This window comes from Stegodyphus dumicola, chromosome 3 (genome assembly GCF_044657685.1).
Source record: "Stegodyphus dumicola isolate Sdum_Otavi_A_Nest chromosome 3, ASM4465768v1".
Taxonomy (NCBI): domain Eukaryota; kingdom Metazoa; phylum Arthropoda; class Arachnida; order Araneae; family Eresidae; genus Stegodyphus; species Stegodyphus dumicola.
The window spans coordinates 83,644,711-83,667,458 of NC_140770.1; the positions used below are offsets into that span (position 1 = coordinate 83,644,711).

The 22,748-nt window shown below is 35.8% G+C and overlaps 1 pseudogene; it reads left to right on the forward strand.

Annotated features, from left to right (window-relative positions):
- Nucleotides 1-21,596: 21,596 nt before the first annotated feature.
- On the forward strand, nucleotides 21,597-22,040 carry LOC118193496 (histone-lysine N-methyltransferase SETMAR pseudogene; annotated as a pseudogene).
- Nucleotides 22,041-22,748: the final 708 nt, after the last annotated feature.

Consider the following 22,748-nt stretch of genomic DNA (forward strand, 5'->3'; position numbering starts at 1 on the left):
TCAACATTGTCGTAGAATAAATGATAGGTGTTTTTGAAAGTTCCGGTTCTGCTTGATTTCATACCGTGATTACAAAAGTTGATAAATGCATGGTAGTATAACTGAACGTCGCAAAATTTCAATTTCTACCCATTTTGTTTAAGTTGCTTCTGTTCCATAATTTGTACTGCCTCGAACTCTATTTAAGGCTCACATATTTGTGCATGTACTTCCCTTGCGGCATAAGAACATTAAAACGTGTCGATATGGAAGCCATGAAGTTAAAAATCAGGGGTGAAGAGTACAAAACTTTTATATTCCATTTCCATGGGCAATCCTCGGTCAAAACGTCGGTGTCCCGTTCAAACCGAAGGTTATTTATACAGGTGTTAAGCTTATTTATAAAGAAATCGAAACCACTCCTAATCGTTTAAAATAAGCAAGCTAATATCTTTGCTACATATTAAAGATAATGGTAAAGAAATTTGTTTAAATAATTTTAAATGAGAACACATTTAAGACAATAATAATAATACTGATAGGCAAGAATAATGAAAACAGTTTCTATAATAAGAGATGATGATTACTGCTATTTCAATTTTTTTTACTGAGTAAGAAATGAAAAATCTTATTTTTGAAATTAATGCAATTAGACCTCTCCACTCATTAATTTTCCAAAATGCTCAGAGGTATAAACGTTTCATAGTAACTGAAACCTCGACCTCTCGAGAGTGACGACAAAATTTACCAAACTATCACGCTCTAAATTAATTAATATGTATTAATAGCCGCTGAAGCATAGGTAAGAAGCATAGGTAATTATTGCTGAACTAGCATAGTTAGGAAAAGAAGCATAGGTAATTATTGCTGAACTTTTGCGATTGAAAGCGATTAGCGAATAGTTTCCCTTGGGGCACTAACTATTTCTTGGAAAATCGCTAGAAAATGCCACTAATCAAGCCGTAAAATAAAACTAAAAGTTAAGCTGCGGGTAATATCTTCGTCACACATTATTTACCCGGAGGAGCTATCAGAGTTGACACCGAAGAAGATAATGAAGATAATGCACATACAACTTAAGAAAATGGAAGGGCCGTTTAGCTATCAACCTTTGCTACTAAAACGCTAGTTTAAAATTTGGCGAAATTAATGGACAGTTTAGGGCTTCAAAATTTCACGGGAAAGCGAAACAATTTATTAGAGTTCCATTTTGTGGTGTTGCAGTTCATGTTATGAATATTATCATCTTAAGCCATTCGTAGTAAAATTTTAAGTAAATAGGAAATTGCCGCCTTGGTTAAGGAAGTAAAGGTATAGCTATTAAATTTTGATGGATTTATAATATAAAACTTTTTTCTGTCGTGATAAATTAAATATTAGACTACTATACGTTTATGTTAGGTACCTTCATCATTATCAATGATACATACACAGGATATGATCAATGATGCATGTAAATGTTAATATTTGATGTTAGAAACATCTTTCATTAAAAAAAAATAATAATATTTCATTAAATTTCATTTCATTTCATAAAATAATCCTTTAAGTGTCTTAAAACTATCAGCTTGTCGAACTATAAACTAAATGTATTTCAAATTTTCGTTAGATTATTGAAATTATTAAAATTTATTAAAAATTAATTAATTAGATTATTAAAATTAATTAATTAGATTATTAAAATTTTCGTTAGATTATTGAAATTAAACTGAAGGTCACAAGGTGCGTCAAGATCTTTGGTCATCGGTGACTTATGGATTGTTGATTACGAGTGTGAGCAGCGTGGCAAGCTTGAACAGATTATTAAAAAGGAATAAGACCAGTGGATCTTTGGTATTTTGCAACACCGAGATGAGTTCCACCGCACGTACAGAGCTGTATTAATTATTAAACAAAAGAAGCACTTGCTTAAGGCATCAAATAAAGAGGGCATCAAATAAACTCAAGGAGACGAGGTACTACAAAAAATTACCGTTGTCGATTTTACCATGTAATGATGCAGCTAAACAAAGACAGGAGCGGAGAAAAATAGAGTAAATGTATCTGGGGACACTAAAATCTTTGAAGTGCTTAAAGCCTTTAAAAGTCTTAATTCGGCCCTGTCTACACGCGACGCCACACTGTACGAAATTTAAACGTCATAATTAAAAGAACCAGATACCATCAAAATGGTTGTAACTGGTGATGTATCGATTGGCGCTAATTGCCGGTCAAGCCATAAGTCGCTATCGTGATGCAGATGCAGTTTCTAATTAAACTGTAAATACATCAGTGCCATCAAGATAGTTGGTAACTAGTGACATATGAGTTGTCTGTTGTTATTTGTCAAACCACGGGTCACCAATGTGGAGCGATTGCAGTAAATTTAACTAGCTAACTAAAATAATAAAAAATAAAAGGCGTTCGTTGGGGTAGCTGGTAACCCCTGACATATTTACAGTTATTATCTGTCAAGCTACAGGCACCAGTGTGGAGCGGTTGCAGTTTTAACTAAGTTACTAAAGTAAAACGAATCAATGCTCATCAAAGTAGTTAATAACCGGTACCATATGAGTTGTCAGTTATTGTCCGTCAAACCTCAGGTCACCAGTGTGGAGCAATCAAGTCAAAATTATTAGTTTGACTTGATGGCTTGTACGAAATCAGCGTATAGTTCAAAACTAAACTTTGAATCCGTGTAAACAGTTAGGTACTTATACCCTCATCCTAGACATCTAGTGTTAAGTAATTGCAAATTCAGAAAAACGCTTGATCAGCATAAATCGCCGTTATTTGCGGGATTTAAGCTAATCTAAAACTAAAGCAAATACTATGAAAACTCACAAAATAAAATCGTTTGAAGTAAGCTTTAGCGCTGTCATTGCGCGAGCAAAATACAACTATCAGAGCCGAATCAGATAATTTTAAGAATTGGGCGAAAATAGCGCGGAAATCACCGGTCGCCGCCAGAATTTTTGCCTGAATTTCAATAACTCCATTCTTATATGCGTGAACTAATTTGCATCCGGGTGGGAGCCAAGAAAAGTAGAAGTGATAATAAAGATAAAAATGTAAGATCAGGGATTAATAAACAATCACAATGCTGAGGTAAAATGCATTAAAATTGCTGTCAAGTTTGTTGGAAACCGGGGACGTATGGGTTGACGGTTATTGTCGGTTAAGGCACGGTTCACTATTGTTGAGCGGAGCCACTAAACTAAAAAGATTATTAAAATACAAAGAAACAGAAAATCGTCAATGCCTTTGTAGGCTGTCGGATACTTGTGGCGTAAGATGTGGCGCGCACTTATAGTGAAGCCATAGTCCTTATCTCTAGAGGACTAAATTAAAAGCGGCTTAAAATGGATGCAAAGAGATGGGTATGCAGTCAACTGTTGTGGTTTAATTGCAAAGTTTCTCACAGCGGTAATGTAACATTCCAAAAATTGCTCAAAATCTTCGTTTGCTAAGGATATTTCTGTTCTCATAATTATAAAATTGCGTGCAATATTTTAAGTGAGACATCAGAATAACTTTTTATTCTTCTTACCTACTAATAGTTGTGGGGTTCTAACCTGTTATCTAACAGCTAAATGTGTAGGAACCTCGTGAACAGATAAGCGAATATTCGCTTTAGTTCAGAAACAGATACTTAAAACTCAAGAAGGGTTAATTTCCCTTTATTTCTCACAATAAGAATTGAACAGTCGGCTCCTTTCTCAGAGCGTACAGCAAAGCCTCCACTTGGGCTTGAACTCAAAGTAATAAGAAATAAAACTTAACTAATGATTAACTGAAAAGATATAGCCGAAGCTATCGAAATTCTAAGTAGTTGGCCCCTAAATATCAATTAGCCTGGCGAAGCTATCAAGGGCCTGAAATTCTGCAGAGCGTAGTAATAGCTTACAGAGAGTGTAGCCAAAAGGCAAACGGGCGCTAATCAAAATCTCTGGCTCTCTAATGACGTCAGTGGAAATTCGACTTAAATACATCTTTTACTCATTTGCATTAACCGCAGCTCTAAAAACACATTCTGGTAGAAAGTGGTAGCTGAAATTAGAAGGGATAGAAAAGTAGCTTTAACTAAAGATGACTGTTAAAACCTTAGGATAACTTTTACATAGTCATCGGCCGCTTTCCAGCAACTAACCAAACAACCATAAAAGATTTTGTTACGAAAGCATCAAGTGAAATAATTAAAAGCAAAGTACTTCCTCAGACATCACAACTGTCCTCGAATATGGTCCAAAAGAAAGACGAAGACCAGATATTAGAAACCAAAAAAAGCCGAAAACCGTATGAACAAAAATAAATCTTTCATGTTATGCTAAAAAATATTGCCCGAAAGCTGAGGAAAATGCTTATCTTTTTATGAAACGTAACTTAATAATATTAAAAACTCAAATGAGTAATTGTAAAGAAAAGATCGCCACTTAATTAAAACAAATAGATCCTCATTATTGCATTTTTTGTTCAAAGTCTTTCTTTAGTTCATTAACAGCATCATTTTCTACACTTTTTTCATTCATTTCCTTCAGCTTTCTCTCTAAATCATAATCTTTCCTAATGAGACTTGTATCTAGAAGCAAGAGCGCTAAATATTTATCACTTCAATTAGCGTTATAGACCAGAACGCGATTTCTTTCTAAATTTTAATTTTCTGGTAATCACTTGGACTGAAAAATAGTAACTGATAAGAAATTAATGTTCTCTAGGATATTCATGTTACAGTGAGCGAATTTTCATGGCTTTAATTGGAAATATTTTCGCTTAATTTTATTTTCGTAAACAGCTTTTACATTTTTTTTTTTTTTTTAAGTTTGGTTTCTCTATTCATTTGTTTGAGTCAAATCTAGAAATCGACTTTTAATTCATTTCTACTGAGCAGACATTTTCGCAATTTATCAGGCATACGTATTTTCGATGGCAACACAATTTTCAAAGGTTTAAAACTCGATATTTTTAATGCCGAAACGATTTTTATTAATGTTTCGCATACATCATTATTTCACGATTGAGCTAATTATCGCAGAATTTCGCTTTTTCACCGTCAGATCAGGAAGCGATCCTCCAAATAAAGTTTCTTCGGAATTGCCTAGCATTGTTTACCGGTTTAAAAAAAAAAAAAAAGATCTTTGGGTGTATAATAATAAATAACTGTAGCCTCATTTTCTTGGTGAAATTTAAGTAAATTGAATGCCGTCTTCCACCACAAAAGAGGTCGGAAGACCTGGAAAGAAAGGTGACATTATTTACATCGTTATTCTACCGATTGTAAGAAATAATTTTCCAGCGTTCTGAGGTAATGATTTTCTATCTTTCTTATTCTTTCTATGTGTGGACCTCAAAGAGATAAAATTAAAGGTCTAAAAACTTCCTGAATGATATGGTTCCGATTAAATGCGCTAAAACGTGAAAGTTTTTTTTAGCTAACGTTGTGAAAAGTTTTCTTTTTACACACATACATATATATGTATGTATGTAAAATTAAAAAAAAAATCGTTAAATAATATTCTAACTTGAACATGGTTCACATAGACTTCATTGCTTGGATTGGACAATAATCCCTTAAATTTCTAATTTAATTTGCATATTTCCCTTTCCATAATGATAATGACGCAGTTAATTCGGAGGTGAAAGTTAAAATTAGAGACCTTAAATTTTTCATTTCGACTGCACTTTATTGTTAGAATATAACACATTTTCTACACTTCCCTCAACATCTTACAGCTTGCTCTCTTCAAAAATATATAAAGTTGAACAAGTGCGATTACCATACCTAGTTATTTACGATGCCGTGTCAACGAGAAATGAAAAGAATTATTAAAATTCAGAAAGTACTGCAAGTTACTTCTTCGATTATGCTTTAATATCTGTCTTCAACAGTCTCAAAATTATAATATACATCATGTAAAAGTATGTAATTCCAAATGCCAGCTTTAATTTCCAGTAGTCCTTTGACTCTCCTTTTTAATTTGGGTAATTCCCAAATTTAAAAGTTAAAAATAGTAAATGCGTATTATAAATCCTTCTCCATTGCATCACTTCGTGTGATTCTTATATAAAGTTTATGACGAAAATTAAGTTAAACTGTTTATAGGTTACTCTTTCACTCTGTAGTTAACTAGACTTCTTAATCCATGCTAAGACTGCCAGGCGCCCTGTCTACGTAAATAACAACGTAAAGTCCTAAGAAACTTTAAACAACCTTTTTATTTAGAATTTTAAACTGATCAAATGCGCGATTTGCACGAAACTTAATTTCCGTCACTTGTGCTAACATAAATAAACATTATAAATGTGAACTTCAAATTTTAATAATAATTAGATAATGGAGACTACAATGCCTAGCAAACGTTGGTTGAAATTTACTGAATTCTCCATCTTCAGCTAATAAAAAGTCTCTGCTCTAGCAGTGATTGTAGCGACATTTAGGCGAAGAATGCCAGTGTCTTACGAGCGTTTTAATTCGATATTGAAAACATATGATTTCAGTGCAATACTAACAGCGGAATAATATCAAAAGTCACAATATGCTTGCCAATAAAATAATTTTTTCCTTTTTTTTAATGTTTGTTTGCATTCATTTACTGCAAATAGCTCCCACGTCTAAGTCTATAAACAAAGAGGGTTGTTTACACATTTTTAGAACGATTTCGATGAAGAATTAAGAAAAGCAAATGTTTTGCAATGAAGTTCCTGATAACAGCTTATTATTGGAAATGAGATATACCGTCTTCTAATTTTAAATTTATGCTTCTCTCAAAATGTAAATAAACCAGCTGTGGATTGAAGGATATGCTTTTACGTTTTCCGAAGATAAATATTCCGTTTCCATAATTCAAAAACATTGTTAAATGCATAGTATTAATATATATAATTGCCAAATAAGAAGCATTACTAATCGGAAAGGAGAAAGTAGTTAATCATTGCTTCTACATGGAAAGAAGACTCCGAACGAATATCCGGAAAACGTGCATACTGTTTCTAATGTTTGTAAATTTAAATCGTTGTTAATAAGAGAGAACTCAGCCGACACAGAAATTAATTGCAATATCTTTAAATACATCTGTTGCAACAACAACAAAAAATAATAAACGAAGATTTACAATTTTAAAAAACCTAAAAAACGTAATTTTCACCAATGCCGAGGCATGTGGCTCAACGCAGAAACATTTCTTGAAACCTGATGGAAATGACTCATATTCAGGAATAAATGAAAATATTACATTGTGATTCTTGAAGAAGCATGGGTTTACCTAAACGACTAAAAAAAGTTTATTTATTATCGAAAACCAGAGACAAGAATGTACATACATTGTTCCTCAATGCAAAGAAAGTTTCAGGTAAGGGGTTTATGACTGTTGCAGGATTCTCTTAGAATGGGAAATTAAAAATAAGAAAGGTACAAAAAAGCGTTGAAATCAACTTAACATATTATCAAGAGAAAGTTTCACATTCGATATTTACAAAAGGAATACCTTTTTTTATCCCAATGACTTTCAAAGCGTGAAATTTCATATTGTGCTTTGGTCTCTTAAAAAAATTCTTTCTAAACGCAAACCTACTACGATTGGTGGTCTCTGAAAGGTAGAAGAAGAGGAATGGAAATGAGTACCTATGGAAATTTTACGAAAAGCCCATCTATAAGAGAAATCACGATGCGGAATTATAGTCCAGAAGAAAGCTATAAAATTAAAGATTTTAAAAATACTCTTTACATTTTATTCTGAACATAAATTGAACGGCCCAGAAATCTTCCAAAAAATTTGTAAACACTTTCTTTACTTTGTGTTATCATGTCAGCGAATTCTAACTACTTATAATAGATTTTTGTTCATTTAATAGTAAAAATTTATTCAGTTTTGCGCTTTCGACACACCTGAATTTTAAAAATTTCTTTTCGTAAACTGTAAATCGTGTGCTTATTTTTTTCAAATTACTTTAATTTCGTATCAAATGTTTGATTTCATTGACTAATTGGGTTTAGCGTTGCCGCCGGAAATGTGTAGGCAGTTCACCTTAAGGGGCTGTATCACTGTTTTTTTATTTTTTAATTTGCGTAGATTTTGTGCCCCCTCTATTTCACTTTAGGTAGACAAATGACAGTTGCGCATTTGACGCCCAAAGCGACCGAAGCCCTTATTTAACAAATCGGAAGCCACAAGTCACGTAGTAGCCGATCACTATCACGACAGAGAGAAGCAGCATACGGAGAAACCGTGGGCTCTTCGGAAACTGTCATCGAAATTTTCTCTCCGGCGATTAGCGACCAAGATAAGAAATCCTGAGTGGCATCACGCGTTCGAACGTCAAGAGGCTACGGGAGGAGTTGCAGCACTCACGGCTGTGTTTTGCTTCGAAGACATCCGAGTTCCGACATTCCAAGCTTCTATCGGCTCGTTTCATCGTCGTTGCTCGTTGTCAGATCTGACACATTGGAGACTTTTGTTCTTGGGGAGCAGCTGTGAAATTACAGGTTCTGATTTATTGGGGATGACTGCTGGATGAGATAAGAGCGGAAGCACTGTGTTTATCGCGAGTTTCTAAAATAAAACGAAGAAACGCAAGTTGGGGAAAGTCTCGCCCTTGACAAAACATTCGATTGAGGTGAAGATAATTGAATAGAATGCAAAAGAAGAAAAAAATATCCATCTCTGTATGCATGTTCTGTTACGAATGATGCTTCCTAGGCGTTCAAATAAAATTTGTTAAATCTACGTGTTGAGATAAATAGCTGCTTCGCTTTTCTCCAAGGCAAACTGTTCAGAGCCCGAAATATACCATAATTCAACAGAACTTACTTATAATACAACGAATCTGATCAAATAGTCTGTATGATTATCAATGTTACACTTGTTTTTAAAAACATTTCAGTCTTTGCCTTAGTTAACGGGACCATGAATTTACCCTCTGCGCGAATTTGAAGCCCCTACCGCTTTGCGAAAGAGTAAGATTAATTTATCTTCCATGCAGTCTCGCAAGTTGCCAGTTTCCAGTGTGTGCCGTTTCGCAAATCGTATAATATATATTTATTTTTCAAATTCAATCAGTCGGTGTCCCTTGAACATACTGCATAATTTAAAAACAACGTACTCACTTCCTGGTAATTTACCGCATGGTTTACACCAGTTACTTTCAGAACTAATGGTCCTCCCCATCTTCAACATTCGGTTACGACCCGTATACCATTCTGCTCAAACATCTTTTGTACAATTCAACGAAACTATATGCAAAGGATTTACCAATAATTTTTCTCTGCACCTGATTTTCAAAACTGAAGGGCGGAGGGAATATTTCTAATGAATGCTTCTTCTGTGATTATTTATAAGGTAATATTTATCACTGGTGAAAATGAGCATAAAATATTTCTTGCACTGCCTTATAAATTTTTATATTTTCATAAATTATTTAAATAAATAATGCAATTATATTTTTTGCATCGTTCGTTTTCATGCTTTTAGTTTACTGTATGTAAAATATAAATTTATACATTACATTTAAACTTACGATATTTATAGCTGAGATAAAAAGAAGAATGTAAAAAATTATAACTGATTTTATTACAAAACTTAATTGATTAAATCACGGGAAAAAACAAAATAATTGTATCAGATCAGAATCATTTATTCTCTGACCTGATTCGGTTCGTTTTTATGACTCACCGCTCACTAACAATAAACTTGGGAATGAGGAGTGAATCAAGAGCAATGTGGGAGGATGAAATGACAGTCCTAAAGAATCATAGGAGCAGAATCATCGAGAGAATCAACTCAGTCGACTCAGTTAACTCCCTGGAATTAGCTTTCAATGCTAATTTTTAGATTCTGTAAAACTTCCTTTTTACATAGAACTAACAATGAAATTGTTTGATAACAAAATGTCCAGAAAATCGAGAAATGATAAAAATTGAACTCATTTTTAACATCGGAGATTTTTAATTGCGAAAAATAGTTTACAAACTGATTGTTAGCAAAACGATATCAGTCGCCTCTGAGAGAACAGGACAGCGTCCGTTGTCGGACTTTTGAAGACAGATCTAAAGAGCTAAAATAAAGAATTTAAATGCTTATGCTTCTAATTTATATTTTTAAAAAAATATAAAAAAAAGAAACTAATTTTGTATACATCTTAAAGAAAGATTTGAAAGCTGCCCTGAAAGAAAGCTCGGGGCACAAGACACTGTAGCCTTTGTAAAAACCAAGCCCTGCCTGCTCCTAAAGCTTCAAGTTTTGACCAGTCAACAACTTAGGAGAAAAATGACGCGTAGATGTATCGTCAAAAATTATAAATATTTTAATATATTTTCTTCCTCAAAAATGCCTTTAGTCTCAATGCTGCAGTCAAGAGTGCAAGGCGTGCGTTATTATATTATTTGTGTTATCGGTTAGACTTCTAGTGAATTGGGATTTATTAGTAGCTAACCTTTTAGATAGGGAAATTGTTATAAGCTGATGCCGACCTCTCAGACATTCACTTAATTCAAAAGGGAAATTTATAATTCAGAGGTAAGCGAAATTTCTTTTAATTCATGAGTATCTTAAGCAAACTACTAACTTTAAATTTGCAATAGCCCGTTATATCTTCATTTTAATTTGAACATTTCCACCTTGAATACCTTGTCCTGAAAGTAGTAACTGCTTATTATATATCAATCTAAAGTGCGTCATTTCAAAATTAATCCGAATCATACTATTTTACGTAACTTTGCAATGCAGGTATGTTACAGCCAATCAAATCAGTATTTGAATCAAGAAGCGAAACTTTTGATTCTATCTCCCACGCTTCTTCTGAATTTGTCACATATTTTTCCACTTTGCGTTTCTCTTTCAAGATGCTGCTTGCTGTCTTCAAAAAAATTGTTTCACAAGAGTGCTGATATCGATGTAAGAAAATTCTTCAAAAATAGGGGTTTCTAACGTCCATTTAATTTTGTACTAGTTTAATGAAAAATGCGTGTCAACTATGATAAAAAGCATTTTATTGAATTCGGCCACGTGTACAAGTTTATTCTTCTTTATGCAAGCATTTACTACGCCGCCAGTTCTTTCAAGTTAATGCAACGAGTCGTCATTCCATCTATGCAAGATATAATCACCCATCTATTATGACGTTGCCTTCGGAGAGATTCTCGTTTCACTGAAAACTCTTATGCACGTCTGTGCCATGCCTGTTAATTTTACCTCCTGCATTCATAATGAAATCCTCACTCGTGTCTGCCCAGTGTTTAAGAAAGGGGATAAAAGAGCTGTGTGATCATTTGCGATTTAATTAATGGTTTAAAGGTGCAGTTAACCAGTGCTTCACATTTAATTTTTTTACTTAAATCTTGAACGTTCCGCAACTTAATTTTGGAAAGCAGTACTGCACCGGATTTTCTTCAAAATAACTGAAACAAATGTTTTCCGACATCAAAACTGTCATTAACATTTCTATTGTTATTGTTATATATATGTTATATATATGTTATAGCGCAATTGGGGGTGTTCTACGTCATGGTATTGGAGGAGGAAAATGTTTTTTGGCTCTCTGCTCTAGAATATCTTAAATGGGCTCTATGATGTTGTTGAATGTGCCAGATGTCGAAAATGTTTAAGCTCACTTTCATCATTTTAAAAACAGTTTGAGGGTGTGAAATGGTGTACTGTCATCCTGAAACATAACTCGTCCTTCGGGTTAAAACGTTTGGATGATCGGGAGGGTTAGCCTTTGACAGTGATAGGATCTGCAAGAAGAAATAGTATTCTCAGTAATTTCTGAAAACTTTGGTCTAAACCGTCACTAATGCAAATGTATTCGCTACTTTGGATACAAAAGGCTCTGTATCGTGTGCCTTTGAATAAGCTCTCCATACATAGATCATTCCTGAGGTAGAGCACAAGCAAGCGATAAGCAACGGAGGACGTGGGCACTGTCCCTTTACCAAAAGGTTAATCGGTATAGCACCACGTCCACCTATATCTAGAGTCTAAAGAGGAATCACGAGACGCCACGCGCTGGGCGCCCAAACCCAGAGCCAAATTCAACCCGGGGGGCAGTCCAACAGACCAAATGCCCACGAAAGACAGTCCCAACAACCGCCCAGGCCCCACATTTATTAAATAAAATAACAAAAGCATGCAGGGCCAAAAAGGGCGAGTTTGGACAATAAGCAAAAATTTTACAAAGGTGTAATACACACAAATATAGAATATACATAAGCTAAAGTACAGTCTGATGTTGGGCAGCCCAATAATATACAATGAATAAAATATAGACAGTAGAATTAGACTTAATGACAATATAACATAAAAATAGAGAACATAGTGAAATAATGAATGTAAATGATTACAGCAATACACAGAGGATATACCAAAAGAAATAAAAATAAAAGAATACAATATAACAGAATGCAATAGCGGTACAATACACTTGATCACGTGGTATTGTGGGAAAAACATGCAATAAGGCTAATTATACGATTATGAGGAATAAAAATAACATATTTAGCCTGAATAAAAGTTAACGAATATAAGATACTATACAATACTATATAATATTACAATACAATACAATACAAAAAAAAATTAACATATTTAACCTGTACTAAAAGCCAACTGATATAAGATACTATACAATACTATACAATACCACAATACAATACGATACAGTAGATACAATACCACAATATAATACGATACAGTAGATACTATACAATACTATACAATGAAAATACAAAATACATTCAGTGTTGGTGACACAAAAATACATTTAAAATTGTCATGACACTAGTGATGAAAATACAAAATACATTCAGTGTTGGTGACACAAAAATACATTTAAAATTGTCATGATACCAGTGATCCTAATGCAGCAAATAAATTGATGCAATTACCTGCATAAAAGATAACTTATATAAGATACCATACAATACTATACAATACTACAATACAATACAATACAAAAGCTAATTAAACGATTATAATGAATAAAAATTAACATATTTAACCTTTATAAAGCCAACTGATATAAGATACTATACAATACAAAACAATACCATAATACGATACGATACAGTAGATACTATACAATACTATACAATAGAAATATAAAATACATTCAGTGTTGGTAACACAAATATACATTTAAAATTGTCATGACACTTGTGATCCTTATGCAGCAAATAAATTGATGCAGACAGTTAAATGTGTTACTATACATTTGCAAAGGATGAAATATAGACTTAAGTATGCCACAAATTATGAACATATATTATATCGTGAAAAACACAAAATACATTCAATGTTGGTATAAATACAATGGATATATTTAAAACAATGGATAGTGGTTGGATATATTATACAATGAAAATCTCTAGCGACCCCAATACATTCAGTGTTATTATTACACAGAGAATTAAATGTATGATATTACATGGGCAATTGATGAAAAGAAGACAGTAACAGTATAATGTATAGCCAAATATGCAAGTATATGGTATACGATGTTTAACAGCAACTGGCAAACAATGTACCATTAATACGCCCAACTAGATATGCCAAGATATTATATACTATTATACAGTGAAAAACGCAAAATACGTTCAATGTAGATATTATCATAGTGCATTATGAGGGAATACAGACAGTTATATGTTTGATAATACATGGGCAAAAGATAAAAATAAAGACAATAACATTATTATTCATAGGTAAATATGCAGATTTAATATATTCAGATATTTAACAGCACCTGGTAAAAAAATGTACCATAAGTACATTGATAGCTGCTATGGACAACAAAGAGACTATTAGGACAATACATATGCAACAGATAAATATGCAAATTCAATATATACAGATATTTAACAGCACTTGATAATAAATGTGCATATGCAAAAGATAACATTATTTTTCATCGGTAAATAGGCAAATGCAAGATATACAGATATTAAACAGCACCTGGTATTAAATGTACCATAGGTACAAGGACAGCTGTTATAGACAATATTACCTGGTTGCACTTAGAAAAAGATGCTGAGAGAGAATATACAAATATTTGACTGCTGCTATACACAGCGACTTATAACAGATGGATTACAATAGATTACAATGGTTACAAACACTTCAGAGCATAAAAGTAGATGGGTTATAATATATACAAGCAGTTGAAGAAGTTGAATCATATGTTGATATTATAAGGCACAAAGATCAAGTCCCAGATTCATCAGTTTGTCAATTAAACGGACTATCTTTTTGACTTGATGCCGTTGCTTAATCAAAAAACGACTAAAGGCAGTCCTATCCGTTGGTGGAAAAGGAATATGGAATTCAGTAGTAAGTGGACAATCGATTAGATAGTGTTCTGGATTGCCCAGTTGTCCACAACTACAGAGTGCTGAGGAAGAGAGTCCATGTCTCTCGAAATATAAGGGAAAAGGCCCGTGGCCCGTAATGTAGAAGATCAGCTGTGGTGGCATGATTAATCGGTCTAAATCTACTTTAGGGACATGGGCAAATGCTCGGCGACCAGTTTCCTCCGAACTCCATGCATTTTGCCACAAGGAGATGGCTGTGAGAAGTAAGTGACGCTTTAGAATAGATACTGGGCGTGAAACCGTCAAGGTCTGTGTTATCTCGTGATTCTGTGCTGCTTCTTTAGCAAGCCTATCGACAGTTTCATTACCGTAGTTCCCCACATGAGCTTTTGTCCATTCTAAACAAATGTGTAGATTTTTATGTCGAGACAAGCTAGTTTGAATGTCCACAATAATGGGAGATGAATGCAGAGGATTTAAAATGGCATACAATGTGGAGAGACTATCGGTAAGAACATAGGAATGTGAATATCGATGATTAATGATTGTTTGTATTGCTTGTCGAATAGCAATAGCCTCACTCTGGAAGACGCTGTTAAAAGAAGACAGATGGCATTTCCACTGGTGAAGAGTTGTCTGATCTTGCAGTATGGCTATTAGTTGGTGATGTGCGGAAGGCACGAGTGATATTTAAGAGAAATGGTCTCTGTATACTATTTAAATGTCGGACTTTGCGTCCTTGCATTGGTGCTGCCCAAATTGCAGCACCATATGAAACAATCTTTTCAGTTACTGTTGCATATAAAACTTTAAGAAGATGTGGATTTAAGCCCCAGTGGATTCCCTTCATAAGTTTAAGGCGTTGAGCAATCACAGCAGTACGCTTCTTGAGATCTAACACATGGGGAATCCAATTGAGTTTGTCGTCGAAAATAATTCCAAGGTATTTAAGTTCACACGTTTAATACGAAGACGCTTGCCATTTATGGTTATTCTCGGCTGACGAGTCATAGAACCACCCTTCTTAGGAATGATCAGAATTTGCGATTTCTCTTCAGATTTCTGCAATTTAAAATCTTCACATCTAGTCTGAAACAAAGAACAGGTCTCCTGTGAGTTTGCTTGAAGATGATCACGAGTCCTACCTCGCACTATGAATGCGGTATCATCGGCATAAGTAACCACAGTTGTATGTTCAGGCCATGGCTGCTTAAGGATAAGATTGTATGTCACATTCCAGAGAAAGGGGCTCGCACATGAACCCTGCGGGCACCCTCGAGTCTGACATCTATGTACCAGGCCTCCATTATAGGAAATGATCAAATGTCGATCGGACAGATAATGTGCAAGAGTATTATATAAATTGCGGGGGCAATTGGCATCTCTTAATGCATATAGAACTGCTGGCCACCACAACGTATCGAAGGCGCTCTTTAAATTCACTGAGATAAACGCTGTGTGGTGGCCGGAGAACTTATTGCGCAGGATGGTATCTTGAACTTCCTTTAAAGCGTGCAGTGTTGATCTTTTGGTGCGAAAACCGTATTGAAAAGGACACAGATAATTTGTTGAGTGCAAATGAAATCTCAATCGTCCCATAAGAAGTTTTTCAAAAGTTTTGCCAAAAGCTGACAGCAAACAAATAGGGCGATAAGAATCGGCACGGGCTGGATCACGGTGTTTCTTTAAAAATAAGATCACCTGGCCAATTTTAAAACATTGAGGAAAAGTTCCACTATTGAATAGCTTATTAAACAGGCTTTGGAAGAGACTGAGATTGGTGCTAATAATCAATTTGACAATACGATAGTCAACACCATCTGGACCCGGTGCGCGCTTATTAGGGAGTTGGCGTAAGACTTGCCGAATTTCTTGAGTAGTAAAAATAACATCGTCTGGTGTTTGAAGACTAGAAGTTTGATTTCGAATAGTCTGATGAAAGGAGGAATCAGTTGAATTATCATCTGTAGAAAAAACCGTATCAAGGACTTCTGATAGAGTTGATTCAGTCAGGTGACTATTAGGACTAAGTGTAGGTAAAAGATGGAAAGTTGCTGGCTTAAACAGCTTGTCGGTCGCAATCTTATGATGAATACCATAAACAGATGTTGTCTCAGAACAAATTTTGCGCCAGCTAGTTAATTTGGCACGTATAATCATTTGTTTGTAACATGCTCTTTCCTGTCGGTAAAGAAGCAGAGTATTGGAGCTGATATTATTTCGACGCTCTTGCTTTAGCCGACGTCGAAGAGCTCTACATTTTTGTTGTTGAGTACGAAGCTGAGCATTCCACCAATTTAATGTACATAACTTCTTAGTGGTACGAATAGGCAAAACACTATCACATACTATTCGAATGGTAGCCATAAGATCACTAGTAAAATTTTGTAGATCTTCACGAGAATGCAGAGATTGAAGACGAGAATGATAAGAGGCCAAATTGGCTTGAATGGCTGCAGTAAACTGTCTGACCTTTCGGCCAGGTAAATTATAACGCCGTATGATTGAGGTGGCTGTAGTTCCCGCGAGTGAAAAACGTATATAGTTATGGTCTGATAGACTTAGACCCGCAATTACTCGCCAATCTTGAAGAAGAGAGGCCATAGGCAAAGTAGACAAAGTCAAATCTGGCCAACCATGTGAATGTTGACGATCAAAAGTCGGAGGAGCATCATGTGAATTATGTTTCACGAGATTAAAACTGGATATAAAATCTTCCAGAAGTCTACCCTTTACGTCCGTAGTAGCATATCCCCACGAAACATTATGAGCATTAAAATCACCAGAAAAGAGCAAATTTGGAATTTGAATTGAGGTCAGTAAATCTTGCATCGCAGAGAGCACAGGTTCGATTTCTGAGGACGGTGAGGAATAAATGGAAACCAGAAGGACTGTCAGATGATGAACTTCCAGAAGAACAGCAACAATATCTCGCTGCGCAGTGACAAGTAAAGGAGACCAGGAAGAATTACAATTGACAATAATTGCACGGGGTGGAAGTAAAGGATCTTCCTTTTGATATAGTGTCCAGTGCAGTGGAAAGCCAACCGCCTTACCATTTAGACAATACGGCTCCTGGATTAAGATGAAGTCAATATGCTCAGAAGTAGCATATTCTACAGTCTGTGCCGTCGCAGCTCGAGCATGTTGAAGGTTTATTTGTAGACATTCCGTCGGTAAAGTTCGTTGCAGAAGAGTGGTATTAATATCTTTTTGTATATGATCCAATGAAGAATCAGATACTAAGTTACCTGATGCTAGACTATAAGGATTGAAGTTAGTAGTCTGTGTTTGCCCTGATGAGCTGGACGCGACGTTGATACTCTGGACAATCGGGGTGGTAGGCGGGATGGGTGAAGTCATATCTGGTACCGTAACGATTATTGGCTTCGCCACAGTTGATGCATTCAGGTGTTTGAGCTGTGCAATCTTTGAGCCCGTGATATCCTGCACAGTAGGAGCAGTATTTTCGCTTACTCTTGCATTCTGTTTGCACATGGCCATATTGCTGACAGGAGTAACATCTTTTAATTCCAATAAATTCAGTGGCTCTGTGAGCTTGCCAGCCGACGAAAATTTTTCGCCGACGCATGACCGCAGCAAAACCTGGGGAGTCACATTCAACAATCCATTTAATGTATCCCTTCCGTCGCTCCCTGAGACGGAATCGCATCGTGAATGTTGTTTCTGGCAATCCCGTGGCTCCGCTGAGTTCTGAAAGTACTGTTTGCGGTGTGATTGATTCCGGCAAGTCATGGATAGCAATTCTTGGTTTTCGTCTGATTGGTCTAGAGGTAGAGCACAAAGAGAAGATAGACAGATCCTTGAAATAATACGTATTCTGTCTAGGTTTTGCATTCTTGACGTCATTAAAACAGCTTCTAATATCGGCGCTGGGTATTAATTCTATTATAGTGTGAACCATTTTATTATAGTGTGTACTCTCAGCCATTACGCTTTTGTACAAAAAGTTGAGTTCAGGAGAATATTGAATTTTGGCATAATATGTATACTTTTAATCTAACTATTTATTTTTGACAATACTTGTTTGTAATACTCTAACATCCTTTTCAATATTTCCTCTTATTTCGTCAGTTACTCCAATCAGGGTGAATTTCTTCGCTTATTTCGTTACACAGGTGTAAGCTTGAATGCTATGGTTCTGGATACATTAAGAAAGATCTGTTGCTTTGATAGTAGATAAGTTAGGCAGACGAACATGAACAAGTAGTCTCTTTTAAAAACATAATATCTCTCATTTATATCCTATCATTCGCCATGAGTGAAGTTAGTAGCCTTTAATAGCCTTTTAAAAAAACTCAAACATCATAATCTACTCGTTGTTAAACTTTCGTATTTATTTATCTGTTGTTTTTATCTTGCAGAAATGTTTTTAAGAATTTTTTTCTTTTCTCAAGAATCATAAATATGAAATTTAATGAACAAGAACTCTTCAAAATTTGAACGCGAAGTATTATCAGTAAATTATTAAACCTCAGTTAATAATGGTGGGGAAGGTCTTTTGAGGTCTTCAGATGCACCCAATTCGTTCTAAATGTCAAAATGCACCGGCATCACCGGCACATATCCTTGAGTGGATGGAGTTGTCTCTTGAAGACCTTTACAAGTCTCCCAAGCTTGTTTTCGATTTTCTGAAGGTGAATGGACTCGTGGACCTCGTCCAGTAAATTCCTAGATATAGAGATTAGTAACGATAACCTTAGTTACAAACTAACTGAAATTCGCCTTGGTAAAGTCCCCTGAGTTTAGAAAACTGTGGTCAGCATTAAATTTTATAATATTTTTATTTACAGTTTTCATCGCTTGTTTTCTCTTGTATCGCCCAGTGTACTCCCACATAACAAAATTTTAGTTTCGTTATAAGGCATATCACTAGACTCAACATTTATTTCAGAGATAAGTTTGAAGAAACATTAGGTTTTTTTTGGAAGCAGGAGACATGAAAAATGAGCAACATCTTCGCGGAGACTCGAATCAGGGACCTCCCGAATACGCGCCGAGCGTGCTGACCATTACACTACGAAGGCATGCTAAGAAGGTGGGAGAAATATCTTATATACTCCCCCTTTTAAAGGGCGACTGGGGATTACGGGACCTAGTTGCCGAATCCTGGGGGTGGAGAATCATAATCCACCGCCCTTTTAGTTCGGGCGACACTGTAGGATTTTTTAGACATTGTAGGACATCAGAATTTTTTAAAGCAGGAGAGATGAAAAATATGCAATGACTTCGCCTGTAATCGAGCCACGGACCTCTGGAATACGGCTCGTGCAGATCACCACGCCACGAAGGCACGCCAAGAAGGTGGGAGAAATACCTTTGTTCTCTCTCTTTCAAAGGGCGACTGAGGTTTAAGAGGACCCAATCGCGAAATCCTGGATGTTGAGAATCATCATTAAGCACCTTTTAGTTCGGGCGCTACTGTAGAGATCTTTGGATATTTGGTCTGGAGTCGTAAAAATTAGCAATGCCCTCGACGGGACTCGAATCACGGATCTCTCGAATACGCGCCGAGAGTACTGACCACTACACTACAAACGCATGGTAAGAAGGCGGGAGAAATACCTTATAAATTATATGCACTTTGAGAAGATTCGATGGGTATCCCTCTTCTTCAAGGTACAGATATAATCTGGGGAAGAATATCGACAAAAGAGAGGTAGAATATTTTGTCTAATTCTTGTACAATTTTCTCGAGTAATAATCATAATTAATAAATAAATAAATTTAATAAAAAGTAATAATAAACAATAATAGCAAAATCAAGAAAAGAATGTTTACAGTTAACAGTTTTTTTTTTTAAATCTAGAAAAGGGGGCGAAAAGAAAAAAGATATCGTAAAATATGTAAAGGACATGAGTGACGTTCCTACATTCCCAGAGAAATTACCAAAATGCATTATGGAAATAGAACAAAAGGATTTACTAATATCTCTCTACATCTCTTAAGGACTTTCTGCGGGCGAAAAAATACAGCGTGAAAACAATCACATTTTTCACGCCTCTCGCTTTGCTTTTGTTCTAATATGAAGCCTTTTCTTTCCTTTGGACTATTCTTTTTTCCCATTCATTATTCGTCTTGTGTTTATTTGACTCTTCACACTCTGTTTCATTGCAAATGCATGATATTGCATATGTTTAGTGTGTAGAAGCCGAGTTTTCCCATTTTTCAATTCTTTGTACATTTTATTCATATCGTTTGAAAAGAGGGCTTTGTTAGCCTTGCATGCATTGGTGGATCTAAAGTAAAGCTTGACATTAGAAATGAATGTAGCATATTTTTACCAAAATTTTGTACTGTTATGTTACGTTACGTAATGCTATACTACACGATCATGCAATTATCATTCATACCACATGATGTGTTGCCACTGAACGAAATGTAAATTCTTAATCTTACTCTCCGCAAGTAACAACAATCTTCCGCGCGTTACATGTTGGGCCCTGAAATTTCAGTTTCGCAAGGTGTCATGAATAAATGATATTTTTTTATGATATTCAAAAGGAAATTTTCACTTTGTACAAGGATTCCTTTTCTTCCAAATAGTCATCCAATTCTAAATCGGATTTATCAGGATCTGGCTGAAAATTTCATGTTTAGCAAATGAGAAAGCCATCCTTCGATACAGTAGTTTACGTTCAGGGTTAAATCTATCGAATTTGTAGCTGTTTAACAATTTGAGCGATTGGAAATTAACAGATGCAGTTAATGTTTTAAATCGCTTCCTTATTGACCTGAAGAATGTTCTTAACAGAATCTTTATGAAATATCTGAAGTGTTAATTTGATATTATACTCTAATTATCCGCTTGCTTTGCCAAGTGTTTCTACTACAAGAAACGTTGTACTATTCCACACCAACGAAAGTTGGTGTGGGATAGTCACACCAACTGGTCATAGGTCATAGGTCATAGGTCACTGGTATTAATTGATCTGATAGTGTTAGGTCCAGGACCTATTCTCCGATTGCTCGAAAGAACGAACAGTCGCTTGAAATGTACCACCTCTTCTTTTACTGCATACTTGACATTACGATATCTGGACCTCGCCGAGACTTCACAACAGATGGACGCTACTACCTTAGCGCTTCAAGATTTGTCAATATATTGCTTATAATTGCTATACTGCCTCAAAACTAGATCCAACGCAACCTTGGAGTTCCAACACGGCTGTGTACAGATATTCCAAATTTCTGGATTTCGAACTTTTTCATTTAGAATTCCAAAAGGAAAAAATAGAGTGGTAAAGACTTCTGGGTCGTATACCACTTATATGAATATGACCTAAGATTTCAAACATAACTCTCATTGCGACTGATTGAAATGGACGCGTCAAAGGTGCTCGTTCGGACTTCTTTGCTGTATGATTTTAAAGTGGGCCTGTCAGCTGCAGAATCAAGTCGCCGAATCTGCCAGGCCTTTGGAAATGATGCCGTTAACGAACGAACAGCTAGGCAATGGTTCCAGAAGTTCTGGTCAGGGTATATGTCTCTTAGTGATGCACCACGAAGCGGTAAGCCACAAGCGCTGGACGACGAGGCCTTGAGAGCAGCCATAAAGAAGGACACTAGCCAAACGTGTGAAGAGCTTGCTGCACGCTTTCAGGTATCTGATAAAACGATCAGACTCCATTTGCACCTCATAGGAAAGACATACAAACTGAGCAAGTGGGTACCCCATTCACTGTCTGATGCAAACAACCAGCAGCTTGTCGCAGCCTGTTTTTCATTGCTTACTCGGCACCGAAATGCATCCATACTTGATTAAGTACTCACCAGAGATGAAACATGGGTCCAGTATAACACACCCATGGGTTCCAGACATTGTTTGTCACCATGGACACTGTGCCTCACACTGCCAAGACCTTCTCTCCACCCATGCAAGATCATGCTTTGTATCTGGTGGACTAGTCGCCAAGTGGTGCACTATAAGCTCCTGCCAGTGAGCCAAACAATCACGGCAGGCCTGTACTCGCAGCAGTTGGAACGTGTGCATCAGGCACTGATGCATAAAGAGCCAGCATTGGTTAATCGTAAGGGTATACTCCTCCTCCAGTGACAATACGAGGCCGCATGTGGCTCGGAGGCCAAGGATACCATCCAGCGACTAGGCTGAGAGAAACTACTCCATCCACCAAACTCTCCAGACCTCGCGCCAACAGACTACCATCTTTTCATTCCCTGGACAACAATATAAATGGGAAATCCTTCAGATTTCCTACAGACCTGCAGCACTGTTTTCAGCACTGGGCATTGGCAAAATTGCATGAAAAGAGCAGGGACTATTTCAAAAGTGACGCTGTTGGTATACCTGAATTTAATCACGTGAAGTTTTTATGGGCTTTCTGACAAACTTCTAGACAGGCCATGTATTTTTTAAGATATAAAGAGTGGTTCAAAATGATTAACTGGATTTCGAATGAACATAATTTAGGACCTATTAATTATGCATCAATTAGATACAGATCAAAAGAAA